This window comes from Acinonyx jubatus, chromosome C1 (genome assembly GCF_027475565.1).
Source record: "Acinonyx jubatus isolate Ajub_Pintada_27869175 chromosome C1, VMU_Ajub_asm_v1.0, whole genome shotgun sequence".
Lineage (NCBI taxonomy): Eukaryota > Metazoa > Chordata > Mammalia > Carnivora > Felidae > Acinonyx > Acinonyx jubatus.
The window spans coordinates 53,602,664-53,626,067 of NC_069381.1; the positions used below are offsets into that span (position 1 = coordinate 53,602,664).

General features: G+C 40.8%; 1 protein-coding gene across 2 annotated transcripts in view; it reads left to right on the plus strand.

Moving 5' to 3' along the window:
• Nucleotides 1–4,398: 4,398 nt before the first annotated feature.
• Nucleotides 4,399–23,404, plus strand: part of PDE4B (phosphodiesterase 4B) — a 522,088-nt gene continuing 503,082 nt past the window's right edge. Inside the window, exon 1 of one of the 2 annotated variants that reach the window (XM_027058961.2) lies at nucleotides 4,399–4,550. The gene's annotated coding sequence lies outside the window, so the exon portion shown is untranslated. Of the gene's footprint in view, nucleotides 4,551–4,998; nucleotides 5,132–23,404 lie in introns of those variants that run through there. The other variant, XM_027058960.2, reaches the window with a different exon arrangement.

Consider the following 23,404-nt stretch of genomic DNA (forward strand, 5'->3'; position numbering starts at 1 on the left):
CTGTCTCTTACTCATCCACAGTGCTTATTCCCCTCTGTGTTTCTTCCAATATTGTCTTCGTTTCTGTCATGGTTGGTTCGTTTCTCTCTTTCATATCTGATGTATATCAGCTCACTTCATCCCCATTCCTTTCTTGAGTTTCTTCATTTGTGCTTTGTCACATTGCTAATAGAATACATTGCCTCATTAACCTAATGGTAAATATATTTCATTTAGGGATTCAGTATAGCTTCATGAATAAGAGACAGACACTGGAGAAACACTGAATGGGTTTAAATACTGGCTCCTCTCTGAGTAGCTGTGTGATTTTTTTTTTTAAGTTTATTTGTTTATTTGGAGGGGCACCTGGGTGGCTCAGTCGGTTAAGCAACCGACTCGGCTCAGGTCATGATCTCAGTTTGTGAGTTTGAGCCCCGTGTCAGGCTCTGTGCTGACAGCTTGGTGGAACCTGGAGCCTCCTTCAGATTCTGTGTTTCCCTCTCTCTCTGCCCCTTCCCTGCTCATGCTCTGTCTCTCTTTCTCTCTCAAAAATAAACACTAAAAAATTAAAAAAATAAAGTTTATTTATTTATTTGGAGAGAGAAAGCATGCACATGCAAGCAGGGGAAGGGCAGAGAGAGAGAGGAAGAGAGAGAATCCCAAGCAGCTCAGAGCCCCACATGGGGCTTGATCTCAGTAACCATGAGATCATGACCTGAGCTGAAATCAAGAGTAAGATGCTTAACCAACTGAACCACCCAAGGCACTTAAACAAATTATTTAACTTTTATGTACTTTAGTTCTTTTCATATATAGATAATGGGAATAATAATGATGAGTCATTCATGGAGTTGTTTTGAGAATCTATTCAATTCAAATCTGCAATGAAGTTAGAATAGTGCCTGGCAATAGCAAATACTATGCAAGTATCTATTTTTAATGGAGTTGTGTTTATTCATTGCAAAATACATGAAAAATACATTGAAAAGTCACAATTTTCAATGGCTCTGTGGCAACTTTTCCCCACATTTTTTGGTAATTTTGATGCTCCTTTTCAGGATCTTTCTTATAGGATCTTTGTATTCTCTTTGTGCCAGTTTCTTCTTTATCACTACTCACTCCGGAATCAATTATATTTTTCTGGCCAGTCTTTGTAGAAAGCCCCGGACATGGTGGGTTCAAGGTAGTTTTCCTGTTCTCTCAATCAAAAAGCTTACTTTCTGTGGCAGATTGTCATATGAATGACGGTCTGACACCTCCCCACACACATGCCCTTATGAAATTCTGTTATGCCCAGAATTCGCGATCCCCAAAGACCACCAGGGAGCCGAGTCCGATGCAAAAGCAAAGAGCCTTTATTTGAGCTAGCTCGAGCTCAATCCCCTACCTGCACCGAGGCAGCAGTGAGATGCCGGAGAGAGCCAGCGAGTTTCAAAAGCACAAAGGTTTTATAGGGGTCTAGGGGCAGTTGGTGAGTAATGGCTGTGGCCTCAGCCGATTGGCTGGGGAAGGGTCGTGGCCTTGGCCGATTGGCTGGGGAAGGGTCGGGGTCCCCTTAAGTAGGTCGTGGGGTGTGTTTTGATCGGGAAGTTTGAATGGGTAAGTGGGAGGTTACTCAAGGGGAGGAGGCGTGGTCTGAGGTTTCTGCGATTTTCCCAGAAAGGGGCCATGTGGGGCACATAGTCACTCAAGGTGGAGGACACAGAACAAGATGGAGTCGGCTGGCATAGGTCCGCCCTTTCAATCCCCCTTACGTTGACTCTAGACTCAGCCAGATGACTTACTTTATAGCCAATGGGACATTAGCAAACATGACACAGGCAGAAACTTAAAAGGAGTGTGAATATTGGAATGTGCCCTCTCTCTTACTGCTGAGAACTATTCCAACTCCACATGAAAAAGCCTGAGCTAGCCCCCTGGAAAGATGCCCCAGGTGCCCAGTCTATCCCGTGTGAGGCCCAAATATGTGAGTGAGACCTGTTGAGTGAGACGGAAATAAAGCAGAAATAAGCCAATCCAGTTCAACCCATCCCCATTTGTCACTTTACTCAATTGTAGGCAAATAATTGGTAACTCTTAAACCATTGTTTTGGGTGATTTGTCATGCAACAATAGATTACAGATTCACTTTTATTGCTTACTCAAAAGCAGTCTGCTTCCAGTAATTATGGCTTTTCTGTAGACTCACCCGTTCTAAGTCTCTGAAGTAAATTTGGTTCAGGAGAGTGCCAACAGCTCTGTGCTCCCCAGTCCTTACAGGCAAGGAATAGGTCTTCTGTATCTCACAGTGATTACGTCATCCTCAAGGATTATAGTTTTGCTGCCCCTGAGACTTGATGCTGGTGGGTTCCCTGGAATCTATAGCAGGGAGGTGCCTTTGTGCTTCTTCTCCCCATCTCTTTGTGCCTCTTCTGCCTTACCTGTTCTGCTCTTGCTTTCTTGTTTAAGAGACGTGGCTGTTTTTGCATTTTATGGTGAGCCCGTTACTTTCAGGAAACGTGTTTTTACTGGTACTTTCTGATGTTCTTACTTTTGGTTCCCTTTACTCTCCCTAGGCCTTTTCCATATGACTTCTGCTCAAATGTAGCTACTTTTAGCACCCTCTACAAGGACTTTGGAGTTTGTGAGTAAAATCTGTATAGGGCTGCTGAAAATGGCATTTAACAATTTTTCCATTCTCTTTGTTAGTTTATACATGATTTCTAGGGAGAAGTGGGAAGGATGTTTAAATTGATGACATCATCTTCATACGGGAGTCCGTTTAATTCTTATTTGCAATGAGGACCCTTTGGACATGTTTTTCTGAAGATGAGGTAACAACATTGGGTGCTTTAGTAATCATTAATACCTTTCAAAGTTCTAATATTCGCAGGGGGAGCATGTCACTCAAACTGGTTCTTTTTTTCCCAGATTGAATCACAATTTAGTTTCCCATCCCACACTCTATTCGGGCAATGGTCTCTTTCTATTTAATTTGTCTGACTAATTAATCCTCACTGTAGTTCAGGAAAAAGAGATTATATTGTCATCGTTTTAGAGACAAAGACTGTGACAAGAACCATGACTGCATTGCAAGATTTATTGGCTTCCCTCCAGATGCTCATTGCCTCACTATTATTAATTTTGGCTTTGGGCTTAATTTCAAGCTAACAGATGAGTGGATGGTATAGAACATAAACCAACAGGTCCAAGAAGGCAGCATTTCAGCTGTGAGCACTGGGTGTTCTACACTCCAAGGGCTAGTATTTGAAAATGTTTCCTCCAAAAACCACCCAGGGATAACAGTGCAGGGCAGGAGTCCATTAAGTTCCTATATTGACAAGCTCTCAGGTATGACTTTCCTTGTGTAGGTATGTGAAGCTGGTTGGGTTAATGTATGAATAACAGAAGGTTACTGTTACTTCTTTGGCAAACTCCTATTTGCCTTTTATTATACAGTTCAGAAGGGATCAAATTCCCTGACCCATTTCCCCTCCAACTAGAGAAAATTCCTTCCCCTGGTGTAATTGGTGTGTGCTTCCATGTGTAGTACTTGTCCATTTTGGGCTTTCCTAGTAGCTTCTCCCACTAGGCAGTGAGCACCCTGGGTGCAGGGACTGTGGCCCTGATCATGTCTGTACTCCAGCATCTGGCACAGTGTATTGTGCTTAGTGCAAAATGGGTGTGCCACAATGTTCTTTGGAATAAATTGTGAAATAGGCCAATTTTATCCATTAAAGTGTTTTCTGGTTTCTGGCTAGTTATAATAGTTCAATGTGCAAAGTTACCATATCCCTGTCTGCCTTCTCTTTCTCTCACCAGCTTTCTTCTCTCTTTCTCCGACTGAAAGAGCTGGACAACTGGAGAAAAGCAAATCTATGTTTTCTCACACCTGGCTCTCCCTACCCCCTGTCTTCCCCCCCCCCCACCCCCACCCCAACTCGCAGGCCTCTACCCATCTGCACTCTTTCAAGCTGGGGAAGTCAGGTTTCCAAGTGTGGGCCTGCTGATTGGCCATTACAAATGGCCAAGTTGTGGGACCCACTCCCAGGGGTCTTTGCAGAGCACCTCCTTGGAGGTGAGCTGACCCACTGGTTCAGTGGCACTGTGCTTATCCACTCTGGAGCTCCTTTGTGCAACAGGAGAGCAGCGGGTTCTCACCTTCACACCGGCTCCTTCCGCGTAATTCGTCCCTGGCTTCCCCCCGGCCCCTCCAGCTGAGTGCTCTTCTCTCCATCCCCTTTTGTGCAACCCGTGGCTGCGGAGCTTCTAGTACTGTATTCATGGCAGATGAAGAGCGAATGACTGACACGTTCCAGGGACGGCGAATCGCAGCGAGCGCGGGCGGCAGGGGGAGGGTGTGTAGTGGCAGACGGCCGCTGGGATTATGAATGGGGGCGGGGGGGGGGGTGGCTAGTGTGGGGTTCAAACCAGGATTTTCGGCATCCGGCTTTGGTTAGGCACGCAGGGCTGTGCGTAATCCTTCAGCTCTGGTGGAAAGAGAGATGCCGTGAGCTCCTGGCTGGGAGTGAGGGTTATTTTGCAAAACTCCCTTAGTATCGTGCGGCAGAGTACTGCGGGAGGTCGGCGAGGTAGGTGGAGGAGGAAAAGAAGCGGGTAGGGAATCAGGGAGAGGCCAGCCCTCTGGGGACAGTGTGCCTTGCACCTTGGAATTGACAGGTGGTGGCCGCAGCAGTTACAACCTACTACATAGCATCTAGTCTGTGCAGTAAGATCACATTGTTATTCCCCGCACCGGGCGGAAGAGCGCAGCGCGGCAGAACAAGTGCCACCGGCGAGCTGTCTCCCGGTGGGGGGTAGTGGGGGTACAGAGAGGGGGTTTGGGGGGGCCAGCGGAGGAGACCGGAGCTCGGGCGCGTCGCGGCAGTCTGCACCGCCCCGGCCGGGGTCTTCATGCCCGGCGGCTCCGCGCGTGCGTTCCGCAGCTGTCCTCGGCTGGTGCGCCCCTTTCCAGGGCTCCCGGACTCGCCACGGCAGCTGCGGGCTCCACACCGCCAGCCGCGTTGCACGCGAGCCGCGCGCGAGCGTCTCCCGCCGCCTCTCGTGCCCCGGGGAGCGCACTGCACGCAAGAGCTGAGCCGGGCGGAGCCGCGGCGGTGCACCAGCGGCGCCTCAGCCAGCAGGAGGGCGGCTTCCGAGAGGGCAGCCTGAGGTAAGGGCTGCCCAGGAGGCTGCGGGTTTATTTTCCTCCTTCTCTTACTTCCTCACACAGAGGAGCCGAAATGGAGAGTGTGGGGTGCTGTGGGTTGATGGGGGGCGAGGGAGTATGGGGCCGCACCAGCGTGGTCGCCTTGACGGCGTCCTTGGTGCCCCTAGTAGGAAATCCGCCAACCGGCCCTTCTTCTTCGCTCCCTCCTTCTCTGCCTCTGCCTCCGCCCTTGAACCTCTTGGCAAACCCTTAGGCAGGAGAGGCGGCTAAGAGAGGAAGGAGAAAGGCAGAAGGATTTGCCCAGGAGTGGGTGGATTGGCGCGCGATGCCCAGTGATTGCGGGTGGCGGGCGCGGGAGGGAGACCGAAGTACCCAAGAGTTTGCTGGGTTGCGGCCCCAGGATGGTCCTGTGCGTCCTGGTGGCTGGGGAGCCAGGTGGGGCGCACCTAAGGCACAGCATAACGAAGGCTCTGTCAGCAACTTTTGGGAAGCCCTATCTCTTGTCTGGGGAGGGGTGCTGGGATGTGTTCAGGGCCTGGCCCTTTCTGAGCTACAAGTGTGTGTGTGTGTGTGTGTGTGTGTGTGTGTGTGTGTGTGTGTGTGTGTGTAGGGTTCTCCTCCCCTTCCTTCCTGCCATCCCTCCTCTTCCATGTTCCTCTTTTGCTTCCTTCCTTCCCCTTTTCACAGACCACCCCCGCTTCCATGTGCCATACTTCAAACAAAATACAAACCCACTGTAGCCAACAGCTTTGAAGCAAGTATAAAGAAGAGAGCACAGAGGAATAGCTCTTAATTACATTGTGGTTCATTTTCAAGATGAAAATATTTGTATATAAATAACATATAATGTATTCTATATAGTATAATATACATATATGATATACACATATCTGGGGTAATTTTTAAGAAATACTTTGAGACTTTCACCTAAAATTACATTTACATTATGTTTACATCACATGTATTTGGTGCTATTAAACAGAAATGGTAAATCTATGCATTCTGTGTCTTAGATCTGTATGAGCTATAACTGTTCTTTGAGTCACATCCATCTTTTAAATTCAGAGATTTCCAGCTACTTGAAAACCCTGGGCTACACTGCAAGAGTCAAAGGCACATTAAATTAAAAGAAAAAGTACTGATTTTTTTTTTTAGTAGATCATCCACTTAGCCCTCTTTCCTTTCACTAAAAGGGGGTAGTTATGCCAATAATTTTTATAAAAACAAAAACAAATGGGGGACTTCAAAGTGTTTTTACCTAGACCTGAGGTATAGGGAGAAGTCTGGAATATATCTGGCCATGAATTGACAAGAAGGTAGATAGGGCAAATGATTTCACTTCAGGTAAAAGAACATTTAGCCACACTTCCCTCTGAGGGTACCTCATCTATCCTCTGATATCCCAACTGAGAAACCCCCTTAATGTCAACATGTGCCTTTGGCGTCACAGTGGTCTGATCAAGTCTTCAAATCAATATTGTAGGACTTGGCTGATAACGTACTTGCTGGCTGTTCCTGTTCTTTTTCTTTTTAAACAACAGAATGTCAATTACAAAAAAAAAATAAGTAAAATTGTTAAAGATTGGAATTGTTGAGATGGCACGATTGACACATTGAGGCTATCTATATATGTATCATCTCTCTATATTCCTTATCGCAATTGTTAACTAAGCAATTTTGTGTTTTGTCTTCTTTTAGTTTTTTTTCTCAGCTGATCTGCTTTAATATCTGATTTGACGTATTTGACAAAGATGAATTGTCTTAAATTTCTCTAGAGGGTACCCACCTGGGACTGCTAATTTCTTTTGAATAGAGTTGGTTTTGGTTTGAAGAATAAGAAATCAATCATATATGGTTTTCTGATCTTGGAGTCCTTTGACTGTCTAGGGATAGGTATTTAATCATAGTGGTAGGCACAAGTAAGGATGCATGTTCCATAAAAATATTAGACACAGAAGTGATATTTTCATTTTGGTTGATAAGCTGAAGATTTAAAATTATGAAGGAATAAAGAGTCCCGTGTTGCTCTTAATATCTTATGTGGCTCACTTTGGTTAGGGAGCAAGAGGTACAGGATGCAGTCTTGAGTTAGACAGATTTAGGGGTTAGTAATTTGGACTTATCTTTCATTACTATTATGACATAAAAATCTGAGGAACAGAGTTTGTAGAAGGTGTGAAGATGTTGTTGATTACGTGACAAATGGGTTCCTTTGAGCACTGGTTGTTGCAGTCACCTTATGGTAATATGGCAGATAATATGATGTGTCAAATCTTCCTTCAGTGAAGAGCTTGTTTCCCCAGCTTCTGAGACTCCTGTCAGCAGATGGCCTTCAAGGGCCCTTGAAGGAGATAGCCTGTGGTGTAGAAAGTGTCTTTGTCCCGTCTCACTCCCCTTTCCAGGGCAGCTGACACCCAGTGGCTGATCCATGTGGGAGAAGGCCTGGCCATCTCAGCCCTACTCCAGATAACTCTGAACATTCCAGCTCTGGAACTCCCTACGGGACTTGCCTTGCAGGTTGACATTTCCCATTTCTGCTTCCTTCCCCATTCTCAGTTGTGGAGAGCAAGGCAGTCCTTAATAAGATTTCATGCTCAACTGTATCGCTGAGTGGGCTTCCTTGGGGAAGCCAACCTGTAATAACGTCTGTGTGCACATTCATTTTGCCAGTTTTAATCTTTTCTCTTTTAAAAGGTACTGCCACTTCTCATTATAGGACATTTCTCTGACCCTGTCACCCTTTTGTTCCTCCTTGTTTTATCATTCTTTCCTTTTATTGGATTTACAGTTTCTTTATTCTCTTTTCCATCTATTGATTTCAACATTATATATCTCATTTCTATTCCTTTAGTAGGTATGTTTTGTTTTTAACATTCAGATTGTGTGTTAGCAGATGAAATTAATTAAAATATGTACTCTTTTCATGAGTAATATAAGGGCCTTACAATGTTATAATTCTGATCATGCCCTGTATTTCATAATATTTTGTAGCACATATTTCCACCACATTTTTTTCACATGCACTGTGTCATTTTATGTAATTAGTTCTTCTTTTGTGGGATTGTTTTCATAGTCCCTGTTTATTTGAATTTACCCACATTTTCTGTGCTTACTGTTGTTTCTTGCATCCCTTCTTTCTGGATTCAAAGTCCTCTTACGGAAGTAGTTCTTTGGCAAGTATCTGCAAGTGATAAATATCTCTTCATGTATTTTGTTTGTTTGAAACTGTGTTTTATCCTAACACTTGAATAATAGATTATCTGGGAGCAGAATTCAAGGTTGACAATTCTTTTTCTTACCACTTTGAAGATACCGTCTTCCAGCCTCTGTTGTTAATGATGAGAGATTGTTTCTTGGTTGCTTTTAAGATTCCTTTTTGTCTTTGGTGTTCTGCAGTTTCATCATGATGTGCCCAGGTGTGGGTTTGTTTTACTCTTTCTCCTTGGGTTTTCTTATTATTTAATCAGACAATTCTTATATTTCTCAGATTATTATAAATTTGTGGCATATCTCATCATGTATCTTGCCTCTATTCTCTCTATTCTTTCCTCTGGAATTCTTATTACACATATCTTGGACCTTCTTGGTTTATTCCTCATGTCTATTACCTTGGTATTTTTTTTTTCCACTTAGGAACTATTTTTAAGAGGCATTTGGGGAATCGTTCAGGACTGTTTTCCAGCCAACCAGTTCTTCACTAGTGCCTTATCTTTTAAGTTGTAACTCCATTGAGCTATGATTATTGTTTCTTTTCTAGAAGTGCTAATTGATGCTTTTTTATATCCACCTGATTTTTCCCCTAGGGTTTCTATCATTTTATTATGAATTTTGTCCTTATTTTATCCGTTTAGTAGTCATAGCTGTACTATTTTGTAGTCTCAAATTGTTCTCTTACTTGAAATTCTTCTGCTGGTTCTTCCAAAACTATATATCTACTATAAATAGATCTTTTCCTTGTATGGTTTGTTATTGGGATTATTATAAGTAAAGGTTTTTACTTTTGGTTGTTTCCATAGTAGTTTTATTTTTCCCAGTTTTTGAATGTTTTCATGTAGAGTGATACTGTGTTTGTTTCTAGAGAATAGCCCCGGGGTTTTCCTGGTCTAGGGTCAGGTTTTAATTTTTTTAACTTTTTTATTAAAATTTTTTTAGTGTTTATTTTTGAGAGAGCGGGGGAGTGCACCTGTGTGTGAATGGAGGCGGGGCAGAGAGAGAGGGGGACAGAGGATCCTAAGTGGACTCTACACTGACAGCAGAGAGGCTGTTGAGGGGCTCCAACTCATAAACCGTGAGATCATGACCTGAGCGAAAATCAAAGTTGGATGCTTAACTGACTGAGCCACTCAGGCATCCCTAGGGTTAACTTTAAAAAAAAATTATTGAAGTATAATTGACATATAACATTATATTTTCAGGTGTACAACATAATGATTCGATATTTGTATGTATTGCAAAATGATTATCATGTTAAGTCTAGTTAACATCCATAGCATCAGCTTTTATGTTAATTTCCTGGCTTGAGATTCCTGTGCCATGCAGGTAATGTAAATTCAAACTGTGTATGTGTGGGTTTAGGGATTTAATCCAAAAATACTTTTTTCCCTTCTATCCAGAGTCCCAGAAAGAGAGATTTTCTTCGTACTTCCCAGGGCAGGCTTCTAGTCCTCAAACTAAGGACTCAATGTCTTTAGAGTTCTTTATGCAAAGGTCTTGCTCCAGTTACTTTCCTCTCATGGGCCCCAAACCAAGTTACCTGTCCTTAGACACATATGAAATCTCTAGCCTCTTGGCATTAATGCCTGTGTCTAAGTTCTGTATCAGTTTGGGTTGCTGTAGTGCCACCTCACTATTCTGCTATTTGTTTCTGTTCTGATATCTAAAGAATACCTTTTTTTTTTTTGTCTCTTCAAGTCTAACTATTTAACCTATTTAAGTTATCCTGGTCTTTTAAAAAATCTAAGTATCTATGTTTGTAGCAGAAAGGAAATTGGTCTCCATTAACGCAACCAGCCATGCTAGTGGAATAAGACATCTGTTTGTGACTGTATCCACTTTGAGAATGGACTCTTCAACTCTTTTCTTTTTTCCCCACGATCTCTTGACACTATTTTTAAAAACTTAATTATACTAGTCCCTTCCTTCCTTCCTTCCTTCCTTCCTTCCTTCCTTCCTTCCTTCCTACATTAACATTTGTGTTGAGCCCAAGGAAGAGGTCTTTTTTTAATGCTTATTTATTCAGTTTGAAAGAGACAGGGGGAGGGGCATAGGGAGAGGGAGAGGGAGAGAGAATCCCAAGCAGGCTCTGCACTGTCAGTGCAGAGCCTAATACAGGACTTAATCCATGAATGTTGACGTCATGACTTGAGCCAACATCAAGAGTAGGATGCTTAGCTGACTGAGCCAGCCAGATGCCCCCCTGTCCAAAAAAGATGTCTTACAGATTGTCCCACAATCTGGATTTGCCTACCAGTTTACACACTTGATTAGATTCAGGTTAAAGGTTTTTGTTAAGAATATTCCTACTTGGGTGCTGTGTTCTTCCTGTTGCATCACCCGTTTGTCCCATTACTAAGATTACTTGAAAGGAGATATCTACTAGATTTCTCCTGTTTTGTTTTTCTTACTTTGAGACTACATGAAAAACCTGCTTCTCTGCAACTTCCACCCTGTTTTTAAAATTTAGTTTTAAATTTGGAGGTAGTTATAGATTTACATGTAGTTATAGGAAATAATATAGGGAGATCCTGTGTGTCCTTCACTAGGTTTTTCCCAGTAGTAGCATTTTGAAAAACTATGATATAATAACACAACCAAGAAATTGGCATTCATGGAACCTACAGATCTTACTCAGATTTCACCAGTGTTATACTTGTGTGTGTGTGTGTGTGTTCTATGCAGTTTTATCATGTGTGGAGGTTCATGAATCCACCACCACAGTCAAGACACAGAACATTTTCATCACCACCAAATCCTTTATGCTGCCCTTTTTAGAACTATGCCTGTAGGGCACCTGGGTGGCTCAGTTGGTTAAGTGTCGATCTCTTGATTTTGGCTCAGGTCATGATCCCAGGGTTCGTGAGTTTGAGCTCTGCCCTAGGCTTTGTGCTGACAGTGCAGAGCCTGCTTGGGATTCTCTCTTTCCCCTCTCTCTCTGCCTTGACCTTGCTTGTATTCCCTCACAAAATAAATAAATAAACTTAAAAAAAACTTTAAAATAAAAAGAATTACACATGCCTCCCTCTCACTCCCTGGCCCCATTTCTAACCCCTATCAACCACCAATCTGTTCTCCATCTCTATAATTTTATCCTTTCAAAAATGGTACATAAATGGAATCATAGATAATATGGCCTTAAAGATTGTTTCTTTTCTCACTACAATTCCCCAGAGATTCATCTGAGTTGTTGTGTTATGAATAATTCATTTCTTTTTATTGCTGAGCAATATTCTATGCTATGGATATACCACAGCTGTTTATTCGTTCATCCATGGAAGGACATTTGCACTGTTTGCAGTTTGGGGCTATCATGACTAAAGCCGCTATGAATGTTTGTGTATGGGTTCTGTGTGAATATAAGTTTTCATTTCTCTGGGATAAATGCCCGAGGGTGTGAATGTTGAGCCTTATGATACTTGCATGTTCATTTTGATAAGAAATTGCCAAACTATTTTCCAGAGTGGATGTACTGTTTTACCTTCCTACCAGCAATGTATGAGTGATCCAGTTTCCGGCATTGTGTTAGAGTTTGTATGCCATTTTATTATGTTTTCTATTTGTTTCTTCTGCTTCTTATTCCTTTATTTCTCTTTTCTTGCCTTCCTGTGGTTACTTGAACTTTTTATAGGAATCTAATTTATTTATAATGTTTTTGAATGTATCTCTGTATAGTTTTCCCACTGGTGGCATTGGCTATTCCTATATATATATTTATGTCTCTTTACTCACTCTTCTTTTTATTTTTCAACTTTTTTTTTGGGGGGGGGGACAGAGAGAGACAGAGCATGAACGAGGGAGGGGCAGAGAGAGAGGGAGACACAGAATCGGAAACAGGCTCCAGGCTCTGAGCCATCAGCCCAGAGCCCGACGCGGGGCACGAACCCACGGACCGCGAGATCGTGACCTGGCTGAAGTCGGACGCTTAACCGACTGCGCCACCCAGGCGCCCCTCACTCTTCTTTTTAAATGCTGTTGTTTTGAATATAAGGTAGTGTTATATGTTTTGTTTCAATCATTGAATATGGAATAATTTAGACAACTCATGCTAGGGAAGAATTTGTGGTTGACAGTTCTTTTCTTTCAGCCCTTGAAAAATGTTCCCCTCCTTTAGGCCTCTCTGGTTTCTGATAAGAAAATCATTGTCGGGGCGCCTGGGTGGTGCAGTCGGTTAAGCGTCCGACTTCAGCCAGGTCACGATCTCGCGGTCCGTGAGTTCGAGCCCCGCGTCGGGCTCTGGGCTGATGGCTCAGAGCCTGGAGCCTGTTTCCGATTCTGTGTCTCCCTCTCTCTCTGCCCCTCCCCCATTCATGCTCTGTCTCTCTCTGTCCCAAAAATAAATAAACGTTAAAAAAAAAATTAAAAAAAAAAAAAAGAAAATCATTGTCATTTGGATTGATGCCCCACTAAAGGCAATAAGCTATTTTTCTCTGGCTGGTTTTATGATTTTTTTCTTTATGTTTAGTTTTTAGAAGTTTAGTTGTGATGTGTCTTGGCATGGATTTCTTTGGGTTTGTTCTGTTCAGGATTTGATCAGCCTCTTAAATTGATCTGCTTTTTTCTTTCACCAAATTTGGGAAGTTTTCTAGCACCCCCCACCCCCAATATTCTTTCAGTCCCAATGTCTTTCTCATTTCCTTCTCGTCCTCTAGGAATGCTGTAGCTTTTCTTATTGTCCCATAGGGCTCTGAGACCCTGTTCATCTATCTTTCTCCTCCTCCTCCTCTTCCTTCTTCTCCTCCTTCTCCACCTTCTCCTCCTTCTCCCTTTCCTCCCTCTCCTCCCCCTCTTCCCTCTTCTCCCCCTCCTCCTCCCTCCTCTTCCCCTTTCCCCTTTCGCTTCTCTTTTTTCTTTCTCTCTGTTCTTCAGATTGGATAAATTCTATTGAGCTGTTCTCGAGTTCACCGATTCTATCCTCTGTCACCTCTACCATTGAGCCAGTGAATGTCTTATTTTGGTTATTGTATTTTTGTTCTATAATGGCCAGTTCTTCTAAGAACTCATAACACTTTTGCTGAAATTTTCCGTTTTCTTTTTCATTTATTTCCAGAGGATCTGAATTTATGTCTTGGAGTATTTTTATAATTGATAGTTTAAAATTCTTACCAGATACTTATAACAGCTGATTCACTTTAGTGTTAGTGTCCGTTGATTGACTTTTCTCATTCAAGTTATGATTATATCCTGGACATTTTGGCTACCATATTAGGAAGCTTGGGTCTTATTTAAATTTTACATTTTAATAGTCACCCTGTTTAGATTTAGCACACAGGTCCTGGATTACTTTTGTGGGCTGTGGTTTCAATGACCATTTGCTTTCTAGGGGCTTTGTTGGCTGTTTTAGTCTGTTTGATTTGTCAGGTGCTTCTGGGCTCCTACTGAACCCTGCTAATACCACCAGAGGGTGGTGGAAGGAACCTCCCAGGCCAGGCCTGCTGGTGGTGCCTCTAGGTAAAGGAAGGGATTTTTCGGCCTGCAGGGATAAAAAACACACTTGTGTCTGGAGCTTGTTGCCGCGGGATTCCCCCTGCCAGTGCTGTGAGGCCATCTGGTGCTGTTGGCTGGACCCCGGTTACATACAAGGGAGGAAAGAGCCCACCTATATATCATCCATTGCCAGGTTGGGGTTGGGAGACTTCGGGCCCGAGTACCTTCTGTGGGGTCGTGAGTCCTAAGGCATCCTACTGCTCTGCTGTTCCGTGGCTCGGGGGTCACTAACCAGCCCACCTCCTCTTTTCACTGTTTTGAGTCCTTCTTTGATTGCTTTTTGTGTTATTTTTCAGTGTTTATAGTTGTGCTAAGGGGGAAGAGGCCAGGAGAAGTAGGTACCTGCCATCTTGTGTGGATCAGGCGTATATGCCTTTTAAAAATACCGGGTTGACTCATCAGCCATGTTATCTGCTAATATAGTTGAAAATACTCATTTGACTGTGTTTTCCTGTAATATGTATTTGTGAGGGAGACATAGTCTAAGCCTCCCCTTAAATTTTCTTAAATTAAAGTCACATTAGGTTAATTAATGTTACTGTAATAGGATAATTAAATGTTAACTCAATGCTGTTAGTGGGATCTAAGACAAAAATCTATATATGTGATATTTTCTGTATTGAACATTTTTCTCCAAGTTTTATCGCATTTGAAAAAAAATTAGCACCTTTTATCTCTTGCCATCTCTGAGAAATACTAAAAAGATCCTTTATCAGGTGGATGCTTTAAACCGTAGAGAAAATAAATGACATTATTTGCACAAGCAACTGGGTGATATTTAGAGTGGATTAAGGACAAGATACCAGGATTCTGTCTTTGGCTGTCCTGCTTTATGCCACAGTGCTGACTCATAGAATACTGTCATTTTCAGAACTGAAAGTGAACTTAGAGATAACCTATTCCAACCATATTGTTTTATATTTAAGAAAACCAATACCTTCAAAAGCCATAAGGGAACCTATGTTCCTTCAATTCCATAATGGCGGGGCTTATTTATTCTGAATTCTTAGCCTTTCCTAATTTTGTTTTCTTTAAGAAATTTGAATCACTTTCTTTTTAGAAGACTTAAGAAGAAAATTAAAATTCTATATTGAAACATGATTTCTCATTCCCTTTTCTAATAAGGATAAAGATCTCTCAAATAAGTTGTGATGGCATGATGATACTCTCTTTAAAAAATAGGCATGTTTGAAAATGTGATGAACATACGGACCAACTATCCAGAAAAATGAACACAAACTCAAAAATTTGCATGCAATATTGAAGGTTTGTGAACTCCTATGGAAGACACTAGATACTATGTTTTTTGTCTTGTTTGTACCATGTGATATCTGTGGATGGTCTTTGCTGGGGAAAATGACATAGGGATAATGCCTTATTTTATAGTCAGACTCACCCTTAAAAGCTTGTGTATCCTAGCAGTTGTCCTAGGCACAGTGCTGAGGAATTTGTTTTCCTGCAGGTTCTAGAGAGCCAGTAGGTGAGAAGGATATAACAGGACCAGCAGGTGTTAAAACAGACAGTGGGAAATACAGTCAACCCAGTCCACAATACTTGCCTTCTCCTCCCTGCTACACGTACATACACTTACCTCAAGGTTTCTGGGAGAGATCCATCCTCTGCTCCTGTCTGCTGTCACCCTCTTACTGTATGGACAAACATTGCCCTTTGGAGATATTTCTCCTTTTCTCTACTAAGTCTGCTCTAGTGGTCATGTATACTAAATTTCACCCACATCAAATCTTAGGGATTGAAAGAAGAAAGCTTATAGTGCCATTTGATGTATTTATGGGGGACTTTTTGGGGGTGAGAAGAAAACCACATCCATGTTTTTCTTACAGAATGGATCAAAATAATTTAAGAACATAGAATGAGAAATGTCTCTGCATTCAGTGAGCGAGTAAGGCCAGCATTTGTTAAATTGTTAAGCTGAAATTATTTTTAAGGAAACTGTTTATGTGTATACTTAAAAGAAGCTCCTATATACTTCTCTGTGACTAGTGCAACTACCTAGATAAGAAATAAGATTCTGAAATGATTTGAAGTGTCATGATGTATAACTAGAGTGAAAAATTTCAGTGCATAAAAATGGGGAGATTGTACAAAAAGAAATAATACGACAGTTTTTATTTTTTTGTGCTTTTATATATTTTAAAAATTTGAAAGGAATTTTGTTTTCAGGGTTGCTCTTTACTAATTGAATAATTGAAGACTGAGAACCCCAAGTCCTAAGTTCCGTTTCTGCTGTGCCACTAAGTGGGTGGATGACATCCCCTGTGTGAGCCTTACGGTATAAAATAAGCCATCGAATAATCTCTAAGAGTCTTTGTAGCATTATGATTTAGTGAAACTTTAGTAGTTATTATTTGACACATTAGGGGAATTTTTTGATAGGCCTATGTAATTAAGTATTAGTCATAAGAAAGCTTTCCAGGGAACTAATTTTTAAGTTTGAAATTATTATAATACCTTGATATAATCAGAAATTTGTATTAGGGAGGTCATGGTTGGGTTAGGGCTACCTAACTATATGGGTACACTGCAGCGCAATTTGGGGGAATAAACACTTTAATGCTGATAGTAACAATGGCAGTAGTGATGATGCCAGTGTGGATGACGTTAGATTTAGTTGGTCTAGAGGTGCAGTGATACTGTGGTTTGCTCCTTCAGCATCACTTACCCCTTTTCTCTTTTCTCTTCCTATGCTATACAAGTTGGAAGGCAAATCATTCAACTTGTCAGCCTCCCTTGAAGCTAGGAGTGGCCCATATTACAAAGATTAGATGGAGATTTCTGGGGAATGCTTCCCTTCTTGGGAAAGCTGCTCAAGGGGAAGGTTCTTGCCCTTGACCCTTATCCCTTCTTTCTTGGAAGAGCATGGACACTCTGAGGTGAGCACCCTCTTACAAACATGAGGAATAAAACCAGACACTTAGGATGATGAAGCAGAAAAATAGATGTAGCTTGGATCCTTGGTGATATGTTAGAGTAGATCTATCAGGTCCGCACTGCCTACCTCCAGCCTTATTATTCCATGAGAAAAAATAAAACCTTCGTGTCTTCTAATATTTATTAGGTTTTCTGTTACTCTGAGCCAAACACATTCCCAACTGAATATGTAATTATTATGACTTTGCATTTTGCATTTTTTGAAGGATAAAATTAGTGTTTATAGCTCTTTGTAATTACTAATGTCGGACTGCAACATTTAAGCTAGTTTGTACAAATATTCTCATTCCGAGGAAGCTTGGGTGTGAAAATTTTGGATAATTCGTAAAGTTTTATTTTATTGTTCATAGCACGAAGAATAGCATAGGACTCTGTCTCTTGTATGCTTAGAGAATATTTCAAATTTTATTCAATGGGTGAAGTTTATATCAGAAAAACTATTTCTGTGAGTCACACCTCCCACTTTGCTGTAATCTTTGGTAAGATGGGGATACAGCTGAAGAATACCAATGAGTCTTGAAAAAATGTTTTCCTCATTTGGTTTATAGACGAAAATGTATAGCAGAGTGGGTTGCCTCCTTTACTGTTTAGTCTAAGGTTGTTTCTAGCAGATTCCTTCTGACCTCACACTTTCACATGACTGAAAAATACCTTAAAAGAAGGACTTTAAAGATTAAAGGAGAATGGCCATTTGCAGTATGTGGAAGTAGAAAATGGAGGATTTTTTTTTTTTTTGGTCTGACATAGCATTTGCACACTGTCCGTTTGGATTTACCTGCTTTGAGTGCAGAGAATTAATTTTTGCATATAAGCCATATAATGAGAGAAAAAGGAGGATCCAGTTAGAATATATTTGTGTTGTTTTTTCAGTTAGAATTGCATTCATTTGAGAGCAACTGAAAATTTGACATGTAATAGTACAAGTAAGGAGTTTTTGTTGTTGTTGTTTGTTTTGTGTAGATGTTTTTTTTTTTGTTTTTTGTTTTTTGTTTGTTTTACATGAAATAAGATATCTGGAAGGAGACAGTCTAAGACTGGGGCAACTGTACAAGAGGGTTATCAAGGGTTTTGGCTCCTTTTTGCTTTTGGCTCTACTATCAATAGTGTATAGCTTTCCTTTTCTTGGTGGAAAGCCAGTTAGTGAACATCCAGGAACAGCATCTGGATCGTAGGCAGGAAGAAGGGGCTAGAAAAAAGGCAAGGCATACACCAGCTATCAGTCCTTTTTTATAAGGAAAGTGATAGCTCCCAGGAAGATGCATCTGGTAGACTTCTACTAATATCTTATTGGCCAGAATTGTGTCAATGCCGCCCCCCTCACCCCGCCAACTATAGGGAAGTGTAAGAAATAGAGGTGGGCTTTTTTCATAAAAAAAGAAAAAAATACAAAAAATAAAAACAAAAATAAACAAAAAAAGAAGGTAATGTACAAGTTTCTGTATGTATAAAGTCATGCTCTATTTTGGGAGATCACAATTTGCTTCATGACTCAAGGTGTGGAAATGGTTGTGTATGGATTGATTTAGAAAATGGTTACCAGTACTGATTAAAAAAAGGAGAAAAATACAACTAAAAGGAAGAAACACAATTTCAAAGGTTTTTCGGTGATGAAAATCCACATTTGTATTTCAAAATAATGTAGTTTTAAAAATGATGTGAATTCCTCCTTTTCCTCTGGCTTAATGAATATCATTTACTCAGTAAAAAAATCTTTATATGTTCCACATGTTAAGAATAAATGTACGTTAAATCTTGCTAAAAAGAAATAAGAGAAACTTGGTACCTCTCTCCAAACATCAGGATTCTATTATAGTAAGGAAGACGGGGAGAATGGATGTTGGGTAGGCAACCAACATTGTCATTACATGAAGAATATTTCTCGGCTTTAAAAGTTCTGTTTGTAGTATTATATCATAATAAGTACAATCATATAATAATATCATAATAAGTACAATCTGGAAATCTATTGAATTGTAACAGTTTAAAAACAGTTATTAATTATTATTTGCCTCACATATCTAGGAGGTACAGTCATTTAAAGTTTTGTATCAGTTGCCACTTTGTGTCAAGATAGCTGACTGACATGTAAAACTCAAAGTATATCTTTTCTTTTTTAAAGTTTATTTATTTTTGAGAGAGAGAAAGACAAAGCATGAGTGGGGGAGGGGCAGAGAAAGAGGGAGACATAGGATCTGAAGTAGGCTCCAGGCTGAGCTGTCAGCACAAAGCCCAATGTGGAGATCACAAACCGGGAGATCATGACCTGAGCTGAAGTTGGACGCTTAACCGACTGAGCCACCCAGGTATCCTAAATTCAAAGTATATCTTAATGGTCATTGGTATTAAGCTAACCATGGGCAAAAAGTTTTAATTTTTTTCTATAATGAATAATGACATCTATAAGTGTGAAATTCTAAGAAATTAGTGACAATATTATATACTACTGCAGTCATTCATGAAATACTATGGTTTATTTTTTGTTTAAATTTGCATTTATATATTTTCGGGGTTTTTTGTCCGAAAATTTTAATGACATAAATGAATAATACCAAGAGCAGATATTTATCGTAAAAAGGACAAAATTGGCCGAATTCCAGAAATTCTGCTTTGTTGTTCTTATTCGGATATTGACAGAAATATCCTGTAATTGAAGGTTTATTCTCCAGTTGGTGTAGGCACTCTACTTAGAAGCTGTTTATCCACATCAAGAAGGATAATGGATCTTTTCTGTTAAATTTTTTCCATTAAAATAAGGTGAGGCAACTGTTCTCACCACATTTCAGAGGGATAGTACAAAGATAAATGAAATAATGGATGTGAAGTGCATTTTTTTTTTGCTCTGAAAGAAGGTGTTATATAAATTCTATAAATAGTATTGTTAATGTGTAAATAAGATGATGGGTGAGCATTTCCAAAAGTGAGTATCATAACTAGGCATTTTTAGTATGATCCTCAATGTCAGTTTTTTCCAAAGGAGAGAAATACAGCAACACATTCTTACGTTCTTGCATTAAAATATCAAAGGTAAACTTCAATGTGAGGAGAGAATGTATAGAGTTTCAAAGAGAGGCGATTTATTGAGTAATGCAATACAGTCATAGATTTTACATGAATACAAAAAGTCCTTTGGGTCTCTTAAGTGTTAGGGAAATGAGAAAGCTCTGATTAAAATGTGAGCTCTGATTAAAACCTAGAATTGAGCTTCCAATGGCTATATCTTGAAAATAATGAGGTTCTGCTTGACTCATATAAATCTTCCAAAAAGAATTTTGTGATGTCTTCAGTAAAGGTTTTTTGTTATCCCTTTGGCCACAGGTTTTTATTCCTTTAAAGATAATATGAGACAGAAAGTTGTTCCTTATTTTCTAACTTCACTGACATGCTTTCTATGTGCTAGTCACCATAAAAGCGAATCGCATTATATGGTGATAAGAACCCTTAACTTTGAGCCAGGGGGCAAGGTTCATGTCTCAGGTTTGCCACTAATTTATCTGTATAACTGGGAGAGTTATTCAGTTGCTTTGTGCAAAACAACATCCTTGGAGCTATTTCTTTCTCCTCTTCAGGCATTCTAGACTTATGGTGCTTAAGTTGGCCAGTTGAGGTTATGGGGAAAAGTCACATCTCTGTGGAAAGAGTCCTGCCTTTCCTTCACATCAGTCCTATGGTGATGGGTGTTCAGCCATGAATCTGGCATATGAAAGCTGGTCTGGAAGTGGGTACAAAGAGGGAAGCTTTGTTTCTTTTTGCACCTTATTCTCTTGGGTGATTTGTTGAAAATAAGGCTTAGGTGTGAGCTCACTGGTGGTTTATGCTGAGACAGTAGCTAAAATGGAACTGAGTTGACCAGTTAGGGAAAGCATACCATACTTTGTAAATCTGATTATCAGATTTCTCTCCCTTCAAGTCTTTTGAAAGTCTTAGTGTCTTAGCTGTCTTCTGAAAACAAAGAGGAAGGTCAAATTTCAGCAAGAACTGTAGGTGGGAAGAGTTCCCTCTAGCCCAAACCTGTGCTGTAGTAATAATGAGAACAATTACTGGAGAGTAGGAAATTCCTTAGAGATAAGATGCAGATCATGGTGGGGACTGAGGAGATGTGGCTTCCAAGTACTGCTAGAGGTCCAGCTGCCATTTTTGAGATGGAGGCTCTTCCTCACTGCACACCTTAAAAGCTTGGGGTTTACTTTTGTTGAAGAAGATGGCAGGTTCCTAGAAGACTTGCAGTTTCCTTATCTGGAAAGCGAGGAGATCAGACTAAGTCATAGTTTCACAGCCATTTTTATTTTCTCCCCTCTGACTCCTTTGTTTTGAAATATTTTGTCTACCAAACTATTTCTATAATGATGTCTTTTTGAAGTAACCAGAAACATATAAGACAGCCAATTAGAGCTTCCAACTAAATGTGAGATAACAAGTGTTAACCATTCTGAGAAGTTACAATTTAGCCCAAAGCAAACAAATTTGATATTTTTGTCCATTCAAGAATGCAACACATGTTGACAAATTTATCAAACTGCAAATTTACAGTTTGATATGTCATTTAAAAGCAGTGGTCGTCTGTTGTGCCCTTCCTCATCTCTGGTTCCTACTTTCTAGAGGCATTACTTTGAAATAGTTCACTGTTTCTTCATGTTTGCCTCCATTTTGTGAAAACAAGATGCCTATGCTGCTATTTCTTGCTTTCTAGTTTGATTCTTTGCATAATTGTTTCCTGCTATGCATTTTGACAGACACACGCGCGCGCGCGCGCACACACACACACACACACACTCACCTACTTTGCTTCCTCAGTTTATTTTCAAATTGCTGAGACAGTAACTATCACTCACAGCTGAATCCTTTGGCATCCTATGATTATATTTCCTTATGAATGTTTTTATTTTCTTCCTGTTTCATAACTGTTTCAATTATTTTATTTTTCAGAGTTTTTAAAGTGTCTGTCACTATTTCACCCTCAAACACTGCATCTAAATTGTAAATATTTTCTAAATATATTTAATCAGACAGCCTATACATCTCATCCTTTTACTAGCCGCATGCAGCCTCAAGCTGTGCATGCATTTGCTCACTGTTGTAATTTTGGAATCTTCCTTTCCCATTTAAATTAGGGTCACGGTAGGCTGAGGTAACAAGTGGCCCCCAAGGCTATAACCTTTCAAACACAACAGAAGTATATGTCTCCTTCGTGTCAGACTACTGAGCTGTTCTGGGTGAGCTGGGTTGGGTGTTGGTGGGAGTTTTGACCTGCTGTTTTGGGTGAGTGGGTTAGGGTGCTGCTCTGCTTCCTGAAGTCACTCATACACCCTGGTTAGACGCAGTACTGTTTTCAGTACATGAGTTCCAAAGTTATCATGGTCCACTACATTCAGTCAGAGCACAGAGGGACCGCTGGGCACGGCTTACATCCCTCCCACTTACATATCTTAGTTGAGAACTCTGTCTTGTGGCCAAACCTAGTGGCAGGAGAGGCTGAAATCATGCTTTTCCTGTGTGTCCAGAGAAGTGGGCTTTGGTGGGCAATTAATCGTATCTGCGGTGCCATCATTCTGCAGATTTTTTTTTTTTACCTCTTTCCTATGTTGGATCCCTTGTTTCCTGATTTCTATAGCTCTTGCTCTTTCTTGATTTAGTCTTTTGTTTTGATGGGTGGAGCACGTCCTCCAATATCTTCCTAAGGTAGAGTGTGTTGAAGGTAAAAACTTTGAGATGTTTTATATCTGAGAAAGTTTTTATTCTGTTTTACACCTGGTAGATAGTTTTTCTGGATGTAGAATTCTTGTTGGTAGTCATTAGCCTTCAGCATTTTAATGGCATGTTTCATTGTTTTGCTATAGTTTTAGCCATTGAGAAGTCTGCTGCTATTCTGATCTTTATCCTTCAAATGTGATTTTTTTTCTTTTCTTTTTTTTTTTCAACGTTTTTTACTTATTTTTGGGACAGAGAGAGACAGAGCATGAATGGGGGAAGGGCAGAGAGAGAGGGAGACACAGAATCGGAAACAGGCTCTAGGCTCCGAGCCATCAGCCCAGAGCCTGACGCGGGGCTCGAACTCACGGACCGCGAGATCATGACCTGGCTGAAGTCGGACACTTAACCGACTGCGCCACCCACGCCCCAGTGATTTTTTTTTTCTAATTTGAAGATTTTAGCATCATCTTATTATCCTGGGAACTTTAAAATTTCAAGATGATGTGCCATGGTGTACGTTATATCTAATTAATTGTGTGTGGGAACTCAATGGATTTTTCTTTCTGGGCACTTTCTAGAAATTATTCTTGTATTATTAATTTTATCAATTTTTAAAAAAAAATTTCATGTTTATTTATTTTTGAGAGGGACAGAGAGAAAGTGAGCTGGGGAGGGGCAAAGAGAGAGAGGGAGACACAGAATCCGAAGCAGTCTCCTGGCTCTGAGCTGTAAGCACAGAGCCTGACATGGGGCATTCTGTGAATGCATAAAAAAGAATACCTACTGGGCGCCTGGGTGGCTCAGGCAGTTAAGTGTCTGACTTCAGCTCAGATCATGATTTTTGCAGTTCACGAGTTCGAGCCCTGTGTGTAGCTCTGTGCTGACAGCTCAGAGCCTGGAGCCTGCTTCCGATTCTGTGTCTCCCTCTCTCTTTGCCCC